General features: G+C 25.1%; 1 protein-coding gene across 5 annotated transcripts in view; it reads right to left on the bottom strand.

Annotated features, from left to right (window-relative positions):
- LOC126897071 (nitric oxide synthase, salivary gland) overlaps positions 1-9,823 on the bottom strand; it is an 84,835-nt gene extending 75,012 nt beyond the window's left edge. For 2 of the 5 annotated variants that reach the window (XM_050670468.1, XM_050670473.1), the window contains exon 1: positions 9,448-9,823. The gene's annotated coding sequence lies outside the window, so the exon portion shown is untranslated. Of the gene's footprint in view, positions 1-6,536; positions 6,726-6,783; positions 6,905-9,447 lie in introns of those variants that run through there. The other 3 variants (XM_050670472.1, XM_050670471.1, XM_050670470.1) reach the window with 3 other exon arrangements.
- Between the last annotated feature and the right edge of the window lie 5,706 nt (positions 9,824-15,529).

Genomic DNA, 15,529 nt, shown 5'->3' with positions numbered 1-15,529 from the left:
TTTTTTTTTTTCAAATTAAAGTATATTACATAAGCTTCAATTTAAGATATATATAAAAGTGTCAGACCTTCCGGAACACTTTCAAAAGTTAAGTTGAAAAAGTTCTACTTTCTGAATGCATTTTTTATATTTGAAGCTCCTCCGTATATAGTGAAATAGTCCGATTTAAAAAAAAAGTATGTCCAATGAAAGATGTATATAAATACTACTTCTCATGAAAATATTGTATTGATCCATACATTTTTTAAAAAGTTATAGCACTTTAAAGTAAAAAATGTAAATTATAAAATTGAGAATTTTCACACAAAAATAGCATTAGGTAGCCAATTTTACCATGAAGACAAAGCCAGAGGTCAAATTTTTTTTTTTCAAATTAAAGTATATTAGCATTTCTGACTTTCTAATCAATTCTTAAGATTCTTTTCTTTCTAATTTTTTTAATGTACTCTAAACTATTTTACTAGTTTTAATTATTACTCAGTCATTTATAATTTTCAGCGAATTCAGTCTTTATGATGCTGCATTGTATTAAAAAATTGAGATATTAAGTAGGTCCTCTGTTTTTTCCTATAAGCACTTTTTGTTTTTAATTTATACATACTTTTGAAAACGATCTGCCGTTCTAATGGATTTGAATTGTAATTTATTTATTTTTTAAATAAATACCCAAACGATTTAATGTAGATAAATCTTTATGATAATATAAACAGTACACGAAAAGTTTCTTTATATTATTTTATTAACGATCGAATTCACTAGATGACTGATGAGAAATGTTTTTATTTGTATTATCATGAGGGATCAGAATAATTTTAAAGGAAATATGATAACTAAATTAAAATTGTCCAGTATTCTAAATGTTTAATTCAAATATCTCGTTACTTTTATTTTTTAATTAACAGCAGTTGAAATTAATTATGTTCATTACTTTTACATGTATAATTCAAAAAAAATATTTAACGGATGGTTAAAATGTGTTAAATTCGTTTATAGTTAAACTTTTAAAATTAAAAGCTTATACCAAACTCCGTGCATTTGTTTTTATTTAAATACGAATGAGGCCTTAAAACAATGATTGCTCAATAACCAGTTTTGAATAACTTTACAATTGGAGTTATTAGCATTTTAAATTATAGAATATAAACGCAACGCAGTATTAATTTCATTTGCATGCAGTACTCGACCGAAATTCTCCTTAATAGATTTTTTAATTAGAACACAAACGTCGAGTATTTAAAACCATCTCGTAAAACTTTCAAATACCACTACCTGGCAAGTATCTTTAACAAGCAGTTGGAGACTTTTAACTTTAATTATATATTTTTCTGAATTAAATATACTCATGTGGTATTTTAAAATTAATTTAATCACTTAAGCTATCATTTTTCTTCTTGGTATTTTTTTTAAATTATAGGGTGAAATGAAATAGAAAGTTTAAAGAAGTTACTTTTGTATTATTTTTCTTATTAGCGACTTCAAATTAACCACATGGTAATTATTTGTTTTTTATCTTTAAAAATTTACATTATAAATTGATTATTATCGATACACGCCTTTGCCTAAACGAAAATTAATAACATTAGAATATAATACATTTACTGCTTATGAATTTCCTACAAGTTTCAAATTGGAGTTTAAACAATAAACGTAGGTACGTAATGCAGACGTCTCTATAGTACATCAATAGCCTACCATCGTAATCAAGATGAAGTCGCTATGTATTAATACAATGGGCAAAATAATAAATTATGTTAACCCACTCGAAAAATATCAAAAAGTATTGAAATGATTATAAAGATATTTGTCACGATAACTTAAAGGTTATGTGCCAAATTAAAAAAAATAATATATAAAGTAGCTATTTTTAAAACAAAATTTTAAATTAAGTTTAGGAGAGTTAACACATTATATTTATTTAAGATATACAAAGTAGGTCGCGAAGATATGACAAGTTTACATAAAAATAGTATGTAAATTTGTCATATCTTCTTGACTAATTATTTATATAATTAATTTTTTTTTATTATAATGAACCTTATATTTCGTTTTAACTATGAAATCAAAAATAAATTTTAAAATTTTATGTAAATTTAAATGCAATGAATGAAAAATTATTAGAATAACTCAGTTAACCTTTCATTAAGGTAATAAATGAAAAAAAAAATAGATTTCGGGAACAGTAAATAATGATATTTCAAAATCTAAATGTCATAAGTGAATTTTTTAATTGTAGTATCAAAGTAGAATACAGTGAAACATCTATAATTTAGTTTGCAGTACCGTATGATCACGTAATAATCATTTTTCGAAAATTAAACAGTTTTGTAAAATTTTCATGATGAGAAAAATACTTAATTTTTAAAATAATTGATAGAAGTATATTTGGAGTATACAAAAATATTTCTACAGTAGTTGGATTTATAAATTCAATTATCTATATATAATCGATCAACTGTACCTATAGTTATAAATTAGTCGCCAAGGTTAGAAAAAAATCTAATTTTTGCATTGTGGACTAATGGGTTAATTTATTTCTGACGAAATTAAAATAATGATTTCTATATAGAATTTTGACGCTGATTCCGAATCTGGCTTCAGATTTTTTTTTTCATCCCATCTAGTTTGAAATAATTGGAAATTGTTAGCCAAGTAATAACTACACTGTATAATTATTATAAAAAAAAAAAAAATTTAAACTTTGCTAAAACGATTGTTTACTAAGACACATACAAAATTTGAAACTTGATAAACCAAGTTTAACTAATATTTAGGATCTTTAAAATTGAGTTTGAGTGTCAATTTATATAAATAAATCTATATTTTTAAGTATACCATTTTTTAGATTTAAACTCTAAATTATAGATAAATTTCTATACTTCTCGAACATAAAAATGTGTCTATGAAATGTTTATTTCTGAATACTCTCAGACTATTCTAGTCAGTTATGACTAAAATTATTTATTGTATTTAAAGTCCAAAAAACATGTTAGTCAGTTAAGAAACTAAATGGATCTATAAATTGTTTATTTATTAATAAATATAAATGTTAAGACATTTATTATTTTAACGCCGGCCTGGCCTAGCAGGTAAAGTCGTATGTTTCGATGCACGAGGTCACGGGTTCGATCCTTAGGGTGTCAATTAAATTTTTGCGATTTTCTCATTGGTGGTGTGTGAACTTTGGTGCAAGACGGCAATAATAGCCGTCCCGTCCATCATTGGCCTAACAAATAACTATATTTGACTCCCTAATATGTCAAAAAGGACAATCACATTCTGTAGCATGGAAATAGAAGGATATAAAACAGATCATTATTTTTTAAGAAATTTATTATTTTGTTATAGGTGACTATTGACATCGCTTTAAAAAAAAATACAAAATTCTATGTGTAAACTAATGAAAAGAGATAGAAATTTATGGTATTTGCAATATTTTTTTGAATTACTCTAACGCATAGCTCATCAAGCATAAAATCTGATTCATTCATTATACATTGTAGTCTTAAATTAAATTTTTTTAATGATTTTTATGAATAAATTCATTTTTTGTACTTTTAAGTCATTTTAACAGCATTTCTGTACATTTTTTTTTGTATTATTGTTTGAAAATAATCGATTTTTTTGGTATTTAAATATACGCTTGACATTTTTAGTCAGAGTTAAAAATTACAGCTAAGAAAAATTTAAAGAAAATTTTTATACAAATAATTCACTTTTTTCGTTTTTATTTATTTCAATAAATTTGTGTCACTTTAAGATATTATATTGTATGTTCTATTTCAATTAGTGAATAATTATGTATATTTTTTACAAAAACTATTAAATATAAATGGTAATTCATGATTTAAATAGTTATGCAAAGAAAAACAAGTGTACTTCACATATATGTAATGTTTATTTTAGTATCTTTTATTTCTCACAATTCACTCTTAAGATATTTTACACTCTAGACATTTTCTTATACTCAACAATTATAATTAATTGAACCTAAAAATGTATCTCTTTGAATTTAAAATGAAAGAAAATGAACTTATAGTTCACTCTTTATTTTTCAAAACTTTTAATTCCAGTATAATTAAAATAATAATATTTCAAAATTAAGGATAAGTTCATACTAATTTCCTGTAGTTAGCTAAAAATATAGATTTTATAATAATTGCACTTATTGTATAAAAGTTTTATATTGTAATGTAAAAGGTGAAAGTTATGATGACTTGCTTTTCATTCGATGTTATATTGAATAAACGCATATTAATAGAAGTCGCAGAATTAAAAAAAAAAGATTCAATCTAAATAAAGTGGTTTTCTTAACGGAAAAAAGATTTACTATTTGATAAATGACCGTCAAACTCAAATTGAAAAGTCCAGAAAACAATTTAAACTCGACAGAATGGTCTAATATTCTTTGAAAACCTTTTTGATATTACAAGATAAAATTTCAAGAGAATTAAATTTTATTTTTGAATATTTAATGTTTTATTTTACCTATTAGTTTTTAGTCGGTCTCTCGTTCAGTTTGCGTGTATAATTTATGTATTACACAACAAATTGGGTAAGCTATTAGCCCTCTCCTTAGTCCGTTGTGCAGCACTGGCAACTCATAATTTTGGTATAAAAACGTACACTATTTAAGATTTAAAGAAATCAGAAGATAGTTTATAGTACAATTTTCGTGTTAAAGAATCACAATTAAAGAAACATTTGAAAGCCGACTACGTGAACATTTCTATGAATTTCACTGCAGTGTAATTTCATTAGTAAATAAACTATAAAGAGTTTTTCATCTTTTAAACTCGTTTACTAATTTATATTTGAATATTGAAAAATACAGATTTAGATCATTGAATGATGTAGCATCAAAAATTATTCTGTTATAATAGGAGGACTTAATTAAGATATTTTATTTGTTGTAAAAACTATTAACGACATCTTTCCGCAATCAACTTATTCGACTCTTTAGTTAAAAACCTGACAGTATTTTTTAATTGGTAATCTTATTCTAATCCTTTGAATAATTTATATCTTGTTATACTTCTTTTAACATTTTAACAAACAAATATATTACTACAATAAATATAAATCATATGCAGGTAATAAATAATTACCTAATTATGTAGTATATAGAGTGATTGATTAACTATACCTCACTAATTATGGCATAGTGAATATATAGTGAGGCATAGTTAATCAATCACCCTGTATAATTTTGATGTTTTGATTTCAAATAAAACTCATAAATGATAAATATTTTAGTATATTAAAACCACGAATTGTGGATAAACACATAAATATTTTAAATACACAAATTGAACTTTCTTATTATTTAAAACAGTTAAAAGCTATATTATAAATTAATTCCATACACAATAGACTTATTGTACCTTAGACTTATATATATTTATTAAGAGCGTTGGAAACCCCAAGCTATTAAATATCTAATAATAATATGATAAATTGTATTAATAAACAACTGGAGGATGTATTTAACGTGTTTAGTAGAACCAAAATACAATTTTACTACACAAAATATGAAACCATTTCTTTCTGGCACAAAGAAAATATAATGTAAAAAGTATAGGCTAGACAAATAAAAGATATAACTCAATTAAATATACAAAAGGCAAATAAAAACTATACTAACGTCATGAATTTCTAAAAAAAAAATGAATAAATTAAACAATAAAAATAATTTTTAAATGTACAATTTTTCATAAATAGGAATAGTATAAATAAATACATTTAAAAAAAAAACGATAGCACAGTGGGGTTGTGCACAGTGTGAGCGTGGCATAGTTGGGACTAGTATAGATGATATCTGACAGTATTAAAATCACTATCATAAGAAACGCTTCGATACAAATCTTTAGTTAATGTTTAATTTTAAGAAATTTGTGGATTATTTAAAAACAAAATTCTAACTAAAATAAAATTAAGGAAAAATTTCAAAAAAATCATAGCCACAGGCACAAAAATTGCATGTATTTTATCTACAACAACCATTTTCACATAAAAAATAAGTTGTCGCGACGTGATGGGACAAATTTTTTTTTTAAACTTATAATACATAACATAAGCTTTATTTTAACATATTTTTGAAGCTCGGAACATTTTCAAAACTTAAGTTGAAAAAGTTAAATTTTTGTGCAGAAGTTGCAATTTTGAATCACCCCTGAAGCTGGTATAGGATCAGATTTTCAATAAAATTATATTAAATGATAGGAAAATATTGAAGGTTTCAATATAAAAAGAATTATTTTGATTTGCTCATTTTTCAATAAGTTATGGTAATTTTTAGAAAAAAAAATGAAAAAAATGTCAAAATTTACCAATTTTAAAAAATTGTAATTTTTTGGGAGGATTTTGACTATTTATGGTGAGCGAGGGCATTATTTTCATTTTTTAAGGATAATGTCTTCAACTAGATACGATTTATGATCTTTTGACGTATTATTGAGAAAAATCGATACAGTGAGAGCTGAGAAAAAGTAGTGACAGGCACAAAAAAATAAAAATAACACATCATGTAAAATAAATACCTTCAAAGTTTCGCATCGAAGCTAAAAGTTGTTAACAATTTTTTTGATTTAACAAGTAGTATTTCTAGTTTAAAAAATTCAATAAAATAATTTAGATAAATTGCAAGCACAGTAGTTGAAATTCCATTAGTCGACATTTCCGAAAGCATTTTCCATTTTTAATGTAATAAAAAGTAATTTTGCTCCCTACTGATGCAAAAAAAATGTTTAATTAGTACTACTATTTATTTTTATTATTTTCACTTACATGCGCCTATTTTCATGAATAACTCATTTTGCTTTATACTGTTTTTGCAATTTAAGTGCCGCGAATAAGTGAGGTTTGAGAACTTAAACGTGATTAGTTATACGGTATTTCTACAAAATCGTTTTATCAAAACCATTTAGTGGATATTTTAGTACCGTAAAGTAATTATATATAGACAAATCGCTTATACTCGACATCTTTACGATCAAAACCAAATTTATAGTAACAATTTTTCTTTTCTTTACAATACGCTAATAATATTATACTAATAGCTTATTGATTAAAAAATTCGTACTTTAATAGAAAATGTCCTTAAATATTTTGTGATTTAGGAAAATTATATGAATACGAATATTTTAATTCGTACATCAATTTATGTATTAAATTGATTAATTTTATTTAAGTTTTAATCATTTTTAAAACTTCAATTCGAAAATCAGTTGTTACTTTTAATATCTATTCTTGTATGTGTTTCCTGTAAAATTTAAAAAAAAATTGCAGGCAACGTCTAATAATACAACATGAAACTAATCGAGATTATTTAGTATTAAATTTTTTTATTTCATTTCTTATAACAAAAGTAGTTGTGCATAAAAACAACTTAATATTTGATGTTTTTCTATTAATATATGATTACCATTTTACAACTTCGTCACGCCATGAAATGACTTTTGGTCATGTATTTTATACGTGGATTTCCCTTTTGTGGACCTTAAGATTTAGCCTCATTAAAAACTTAGTCAATCCCAGTTGAATATTTCAAAACAAATTACATAAAACATTATTCAAAACTTTTTGATGATGATTGAATATCTAAAATATTTTTTGGTTGTAGTAATATAATATATAGGATAAAATAATTTTTATATATTATTTCTATTCACACAACAATTTCACTTATTTTACACTTTCATGGAACCTTTTGTATACTTTAAGTTGTATACGAACGACTAAAAACACAATATTAATTAATCATAAATAATTTCCATGTTCGCGTATGAAAGTTTTAAAAGGTTTATTTTGAGATCAAATGAAAATCTAATAAGTTACAGTTTATAGTAAATGGATAAACGAAAGGCCTAATTAGATCGTCAACAACTAACAGATGAATAAACTACAAACACCGATATTTGAATTCGTTATGAACATGTCAACAAAATTAAAAATACTGTTTTATGACGAAAACGACACCATTAATAGCGGTTTGGTAAAAAAAAATATTTGAGCAAGTGATTAAAAAAATTGCCATAATACATTAAATTTCACATTTAGTCAATTTTTATATACACGGAAAGGTTTTAAGCTGAACGTAAAATAAAGTACTTGAATTACATTTTTTCCACTCATCCGAGACAGTAAAGTTAATGTTGTTGCTCGTGTATTATAACGCGTTAGTTGGTTAAAATTTTGCTATCATTAATTTGATTACTCAAGTAGTTTTTGATCAAACTTTAAGTTGATTCGAAACTCGGTCGGTGGTAATATATCGGTGCTCAGCCTAAGAAAATATAGCAACTTTATTTTTGATACTTGCTGATTGTTTTTAGAGTTATTTTATTAACCGACATCTACAATCTTAGTTGTATTTCGCCTTTGGGAATAACAAACATTTTGCGTGAGTTAAGAGAAGGATATATAAAAGAACACCCCGGATTAAATATAGCTTAACACATTCAAAATTAGTTTGTTAATTATCATTTACTAACGTTCTGAAATTATATTTTTACTGAATATCTTGTGGAACTTCAATAAATGTCTATAACAAGCAATTAGTTTGTATATGTAAATGGTTAAAAGCATCTTTTCAAGGAACAGAAAAAACTATAAATTTATTAAAATTAAAAATAGACAGCATATAAACTTAACATGATTGAATTTCAACATATAAAATGTTGTATTTTAACAAAAACAATGGGACTGTTCGTCTTAGGCCAGCTTTTTGAAATTTGATACTCTTCGATAAGTAAATCAAACAACACGCGGTTAAATAGGGCAAATTAGACTGGATATCCAAAACAATGATGGAAATAAAAAACAAAAATAACTTTAGTTTCAAATATTTTTAGTGGGCCAATTTTTTATTCTCTGGAGGTCAGATTTGGACCACGGGCCTCCAATCGTCGACCTCTTTATTAAACTTTATTTTAGACTTTAAAGTAAAGTCTTTTCACACTTGAACAATAATGACAGCTTGAAAAAGTTATACACATGATATCAGTCATTTCTGTAATTCTTAAGAAAACTACATTACTGAGATTCAGCAAATTTATTTAAAGCGAAAAACAGTGTTTGAAATAAGGATAAACTAACATTTTGCAAGCGTATTATTATCTACAGTTAATAATAAAACCGGTTTTTCCTGTAGTTTTAAACGTATATGCCCCACTAATAATATTATACATACTCTGAATTGCACAAAATGTTAGGACCTATGAAAAATGACGACTAAAAGTATAATGGTTTATGACTTTGAGTTAGATGACTTAAAGTTCAAACTTAAAATAACAAATGTAAAAACTTTGTATTTACGCTTTCGGTTGTAAAATAAAAACACAGTTTTTGTTTTAACTTATTAAGTAAAATATATATTTGATTAACGATTGTTACTCTTTCTATAATGTCTGAAATTTGACACTTGACATATCTTTTATAATTAACACTCACCTGAATGTCTGGCAGTCGGTATTTCTTTGACACTAGTGTTGTTGTCACTTATATTCAATGAAGACGGCTAAGATCTAATCACAAATGCATCGTATCGATTGTAAATAAGATCAACATTGAAAAGATCCACGTGAAGATTATCGAATTGAAAATCACGATGAAACTTGACTTAAATATTTATTTTTGAATTCTCGTGATTAATGTAGAGACAAAACTTAAAACTACACGCACGTTGATTACTTAATGTAATATTATTGCGCGGTCGCTTTTGATGCAATAATATTGAAACCAGCTAATCCGTTCAAGTCAACGGTGCACGCCGCTGTGTGCTTAAATAGTTGCGGCCGTACAAGTCTACTGATAATATGATCCCTATCGAAGGCGCGAGATGTGCCTCATACGCCCGCCACTTTTTTACGACCACGCGCGCTACATGTCCTCGACGCTCAGCCAATGGCGTGTCGGTCGCTTGTCTTACGCCGCGACGGCGTATCCCTATACGCCACGGACTGTTTGGCGAATTTTATCATTTATCTGAGCATCATAAAATTTGATTTGATAGTCTTCATCACTGCGCCTATTGTTTATAGAAGTCACGGTGCGTATAAAGTTAAATATTGATGTTTAGTGTTAATTAAAGGTGCAGTGCTTCCGAGAAGAAAGCGGTAGCGTCAGTCGCCACTTACCGTGTACTTTGCACATCGTGTTCCAGAGTCTAAAACATTATTTTCCCTGATAAACTACATAGTGTTGGCACGGATGTTAAATACCACTACATCGCATAATACCGCTGCAATGTGAAATGGTATTGTACTCCGTTTTTGTTGTCTATGCTCATTGTGGTTTAGCTGTTTACATAAATTCTATTTGACCAACACCGAGGTATGTGTATTATCATTGGCGAACAGGAATACATTCGATTTCAATAACCAGAAATTTACTGTGAAGAGCAACAGTAATTTGCACTAGTCCTATTAATTACACATTTCTCGTCCAAATGTTAAAACCGTAATAATAGAAACTTTAACAATAATAACACAAATAGTACGTTTTTTGACTTTAGAGTTTTAATTCGAATCACGACATAACCAATAACGTTTTATTTAACCGCGCGCAAACAATATAATACTTGAATATGTTAAAGCTTTTAGGATGTTTTGAATTATTTAAATAATTTCAGGTATAAATAATGGTCTAACTCCAAAATAATAGACGAAACATGTTAATCTGTTAACAAAGAACTTTAATTTTAATAGCACAAATAAATTAGACTAAGTGAATGTAATCATAAACACCATAAAGTATTATTTTTATTAAATTATATTGTTAATACCACAAAATAATATGAGTGTGTAAATGTTTGATAAAAAAAAACATTGAAAAAACGTATAGCAAATATTTTAAAAATTTATTGTATGGCAAATTAAAACGTTTTGTCTTTAAAATAACTTGTAATTTTCAATAATTTAACTTATTTTGTGTCTTCAAAAAATTAATGCAATCGGTTGATTATTCTTTGAAAGATATTCATAATAAACAACCCCAATATCATTAATGAATATTAGTTATGATAACTAATGATTGCAGTAGTATTTACAATTACAAATGTTTAAACCTTGAAGAATATGTATTAATAATGATGTTCTCAGGGGAAACTGAGAATTTGGGACCGCCTTTCCTAGTAACTCTATTACTGAATATTTTTAATATTGATATAAGATAGAAAAATGATAAACTAAAAACTCACACCTAATAAAATTATATTAAAAATCAATAATGTTTAAAAAATATATCTTAATAGCGTAAAAATTTAATTTCTATGTGAAACAATTAATTAACAAATGCCTGTATTTAACTTGTTTCAAAATGTTCTACAACGGACGCTCTGATGCAATTTCTAGCATTACATCCCTACTTGACCATATCGTATAATCATTTTTAAGTAGGGTTGACAATCACCCTGATCAAATCTTAAAATAATTTTTAGAGGATCTAAGAATTATTTTTCTATTTTATTTTACTACGTGAAATTTATCCTAAATAATTTAGCTTAAAACAACTTTATTTATGAATAAATATTTTTAATTTATCAAAATATTGCTAGGAAGATACAATTAAATAAATATGTGTTGAATTATTCATTAAAAAACTCAAATAAAAAATTGTTGGTTTTTCACATTAAATAAATATATCCGATTGGAAAATTCTACTACTATGCAGTCGTATAATGTAACTGAAATATCATTTATGTTCTAAACAAGATTACTTAAAATAGTGTAGAATGAAATTTTTTGTTAAATTATAGAATTTTGAAAAAGTTTAAGCGTGAAAGTAAAAATATGGTGTGTTTAGTAGTTAAGAATAATTTAATTAATAGTGCATAATTATTATTGGTTATATTTCGTTCTGTTAAACTATGTAGGTTTTCCAGTTCTCCCTGACAAAAACAATATCTTTTAGAGAGAACGTTAAACTTGATTAAAAATGTGAGCAATGTTTATCTTTGTATATAATGTGTTTGTATTTCCCTTAATCATATATAATGTATAATATATAAAAAACATTTCTTCGTTAAATTTTAATTCATTAGTAGTTAATTATTTATTATAGAGCATAGTAACATTTGGCGAAATTTCCATGAGAATTGTTATTTTACGTTTTCTTGAAAAATAAGAAATCAAAACTTTAAAAAATTATATGTGATATGCCAAAAGACATACTATCAATTAATAGCAACAAAAAGCACTTGTTTTATAAACATAATACTTTATAACAAATTACAGGAGTTTTGAGAAACCATCTGTCTTTTAGTATTCTGCGTGTATTAGAAGTTTCGATAATATATGGTACTATTGCTAAAAGATGATATATTTTATTTATAAATTATTAAAATAGCATATGTATTAAAGGTGATAACTATTAGTAAGAATATATTTATAAAGATGTAACCTTACTCAAATTTTGAACTAGCTAATTTTTAGTATAAAAAAATATCTGTTTTTATTTAACACTAATTCTTAATGTTATTTTTTTTACATTTATTCCAAAAACATTATATATCTTGTATAGTTTAGTATGTAAATTTGTATAATTAATTTTTTTTTTGATCAGTTGTTTATTTTTTTTTATTTTTTAACATAATTTTAAAAAATGGTGATAACTAGTTCTGCGCTTGGTCCTTTGATTAACCCACAATTTTCTACAAAACCTAAAATTTATTATAGTTCAACGTATAAATAATAAAATAATAGATAAATACATATTTAAACTAGTTAAATCTTTACTGTTGAAAAATTCTTGTACTTTAGATATTACAAATATAAAGCAAATAAAATTTACATTGATCCATAAAATGGCTCTGTATTAATACATATAACAATATAAGATATTTGAAGAAAATTATATCGGAGTTCACTTTTCCCAAGCGAGAACGTGTCAGAAGAATGATAATTATACATTGAACATGTGAATAAAGTTTTAATTAATAATTATGTTCATGTACATCAATAACAAATTATTATGTTAAGCTTTCCAGCGTAAGAATCATTAAGACAATCTGCAATTTTTGAAATTGATCTTTGTATAAAATCATGACAGATTAAATTTGTGAGATAAGAGAAAATTAATGGTTCTTTGAAACTATGCCATTATTTCTTATTTGCTTTCTTATACTATAAGTTAAATATAGTTTTCAAGTTAATAGGATTTTAATTTAAATTAAATTTTTTTTTTTTACCGTAAAAAGTGTTATTACAATTATTAATTATTATTTAAGTTAAAAATAAAAGTTAAAACTTTTTTTCATTATGAATTTTGTTGTTTAAACTATGTATTTTGCATAAGATCACATTCTTTAAAATTTAATATTTACTATTATGGTTAATTAAACAGTATCATCTTTTAAACAAATTAGGAAAAAGAAAGTTTAGGAATGTACAAATTCATTGCACGACATTCTTAATAAGGAGTTAAAATATTAAAAGATAAATAAAATTAAAGGACAAAGAGATGTGAGTTTAACAAAGAGTAAGGTATAATTGAGATTGTTAATTAGCTGCATATTGTCTACGGAAATTTATTAAAGTTATTGAATCGTTGAATTAAAAAGAACACGATTTTATTTGAATGAAACGGACAACCCAACCATTCAAATTAATTCGTGATCATCTATTTATCTAGTTGATTCATTTCTAATGTGAAACATGTTAGTTTTAGTTATAGTTATTCTTCGTGTGTAACATAAATAATAGTGAAGTATTATTTTGCAACTAATTGCTAATTAATGAAAACATGGTTATAAGCTTAGCAATTATCCTGTTTATTATGTCACATGTTATAAAACATACTGAGCTCCTGGGTATGATTGTTTAACTTAATCAGCTAGTGCTAGGTTAATGTAAGTAGTTATTCCCAAATGTTTGAAATATTCTCATTGGAAACATTTTGCAAAATATCAGTTCCGAGTAGGGTATATTTACTAAGCAAGACACTATATAATAATGTGAACTACTTTTGTGTTCTTCATTTATAAATTATAATCTCAGTACACCTTATTTTATTTCCGCCATTAATTCACGATACAAACATTATTATATTATTATAAAATAGAATTTTAAAGGCTTTAATAGTGGTTATTTGTTATAAAATACATTATTACGAACTAGGCTTTGGAAATAACGCATAGTCAGTGTTGCAGTTTAAATTTTATCTGAACATAGTATTTAAACTCAAAATAATAAATATTATTAAGTACTAATTGACCTATTTTATAAAGAATTCTTAATATAAACTGTTTTTTGCTTATTTTGAAAATATTAAAAAAAAAACTACAACATTTTTCTTTCACCTACACTGTAAATATTTTGATTAATAAGAAAAGTGATGTTATGAGAATATTTTATAAACTACTCTCCATCACTAATAGGATTTCTATATTTTAATTTTCAGTTCTTTAGTTTAATTTAACATCGCACAAAGAATTGTTCAGCTATATCTAACTATTAAAACTCTTTTTTCTACAAAATTAATTCTGACAATACCTAATTTATTGAATATTCAAATAATATATTATAATTTTTAAAGAAGTTTTGGATAATGGTATATTATTGCTGTATAAAGATTGAAATAAATGATCTCTGAATTCAAACTATAAGTGGAATTATAGATTATAAAATTAAATTATTAAATATTTTACTTTAAAACTCTTTTTATCACTATTTTTCATAGGGTTACCAATCGAAAAAAAATGTTTTCGTATCATCCATATTATTCTCATCTATTGTAGTATAAATATTTAGTTTTAATTAGATTAATTTATATTTATATAGTACGCTTTACATTTAACGAAAATCCAACAAAAATTTATATTTTTGAAAAATGTTTACCATATTTTTTATTTTGGGTATACTTATAATACAATCAAAATAAAATCATTTTATTTTTGTTCATTATTATAACGCTTCCTATTGAATTTAGTTTATACATAACAAATATTGATATTAACTAACTTCGATGAGAAGATCAACGGACAATGTTTTAAAATGAAAATGCACGTCCGCGAGAGAACAAAGGGATGAAAATCGACAAAGCAAAACTAAAGAACTATAAAGTTTCACACTATATATGAAGATCACACCGAAATTATCGCTGCAACAGCAAAAATGTCCGTTTTTACAATTCTCCGTGTGATTGTCTAAAAAATACATTCACTGTATGCATTATAACGGTAATTCAGTAAATAGTTCATCCAAGTTGTACTGCTCCACTAAGCATATATAATCCATAAAATATATAGTTCCACAAAAAATAAATGAAAAAAAAATTTTTGTTTTTTTATGCCTTACTTTTACATAAAAGATTTTCTCAGCACATCATTAGTTTTTATAATTTACTTCTTTCGTAGAAGTACACGTGCAATGGTTTAAGGTATCCAAAGTATGTTATTTTTGAAAATACCTATGAAATAAATGTATTTAATAATTTAAACATTTTTTCACCTAATAAAAAGATTCTGTAGCGAAATAATTGAATTTCAGTGAACCGTTTATATAATAAAATTATCGTACAACCCTCTTATAATTTT

This window comes from Daktulosphaira vitifoliae, unplaced genomic scaffold (genome assembly GCF_025091365.1).
Source record: "Daktulosphaira vitifoliae isolate Bord-2020 unplaced genomic scaffold, ASM2509136v1 Scaffold_1, whole genome shotgun sequence".
Lineage (NCBI taxonomy): Eukaryota > Metazoa > Arthropoda > Insecta > Hemiptera > Phylloxeridae > Daktulosphaira > Daktulosphaira vitifoliae.
Note: the sequence above shows the minus strand (reverse complement) of the source record. Positions and strands in the feature narration are given on the sequence as shown.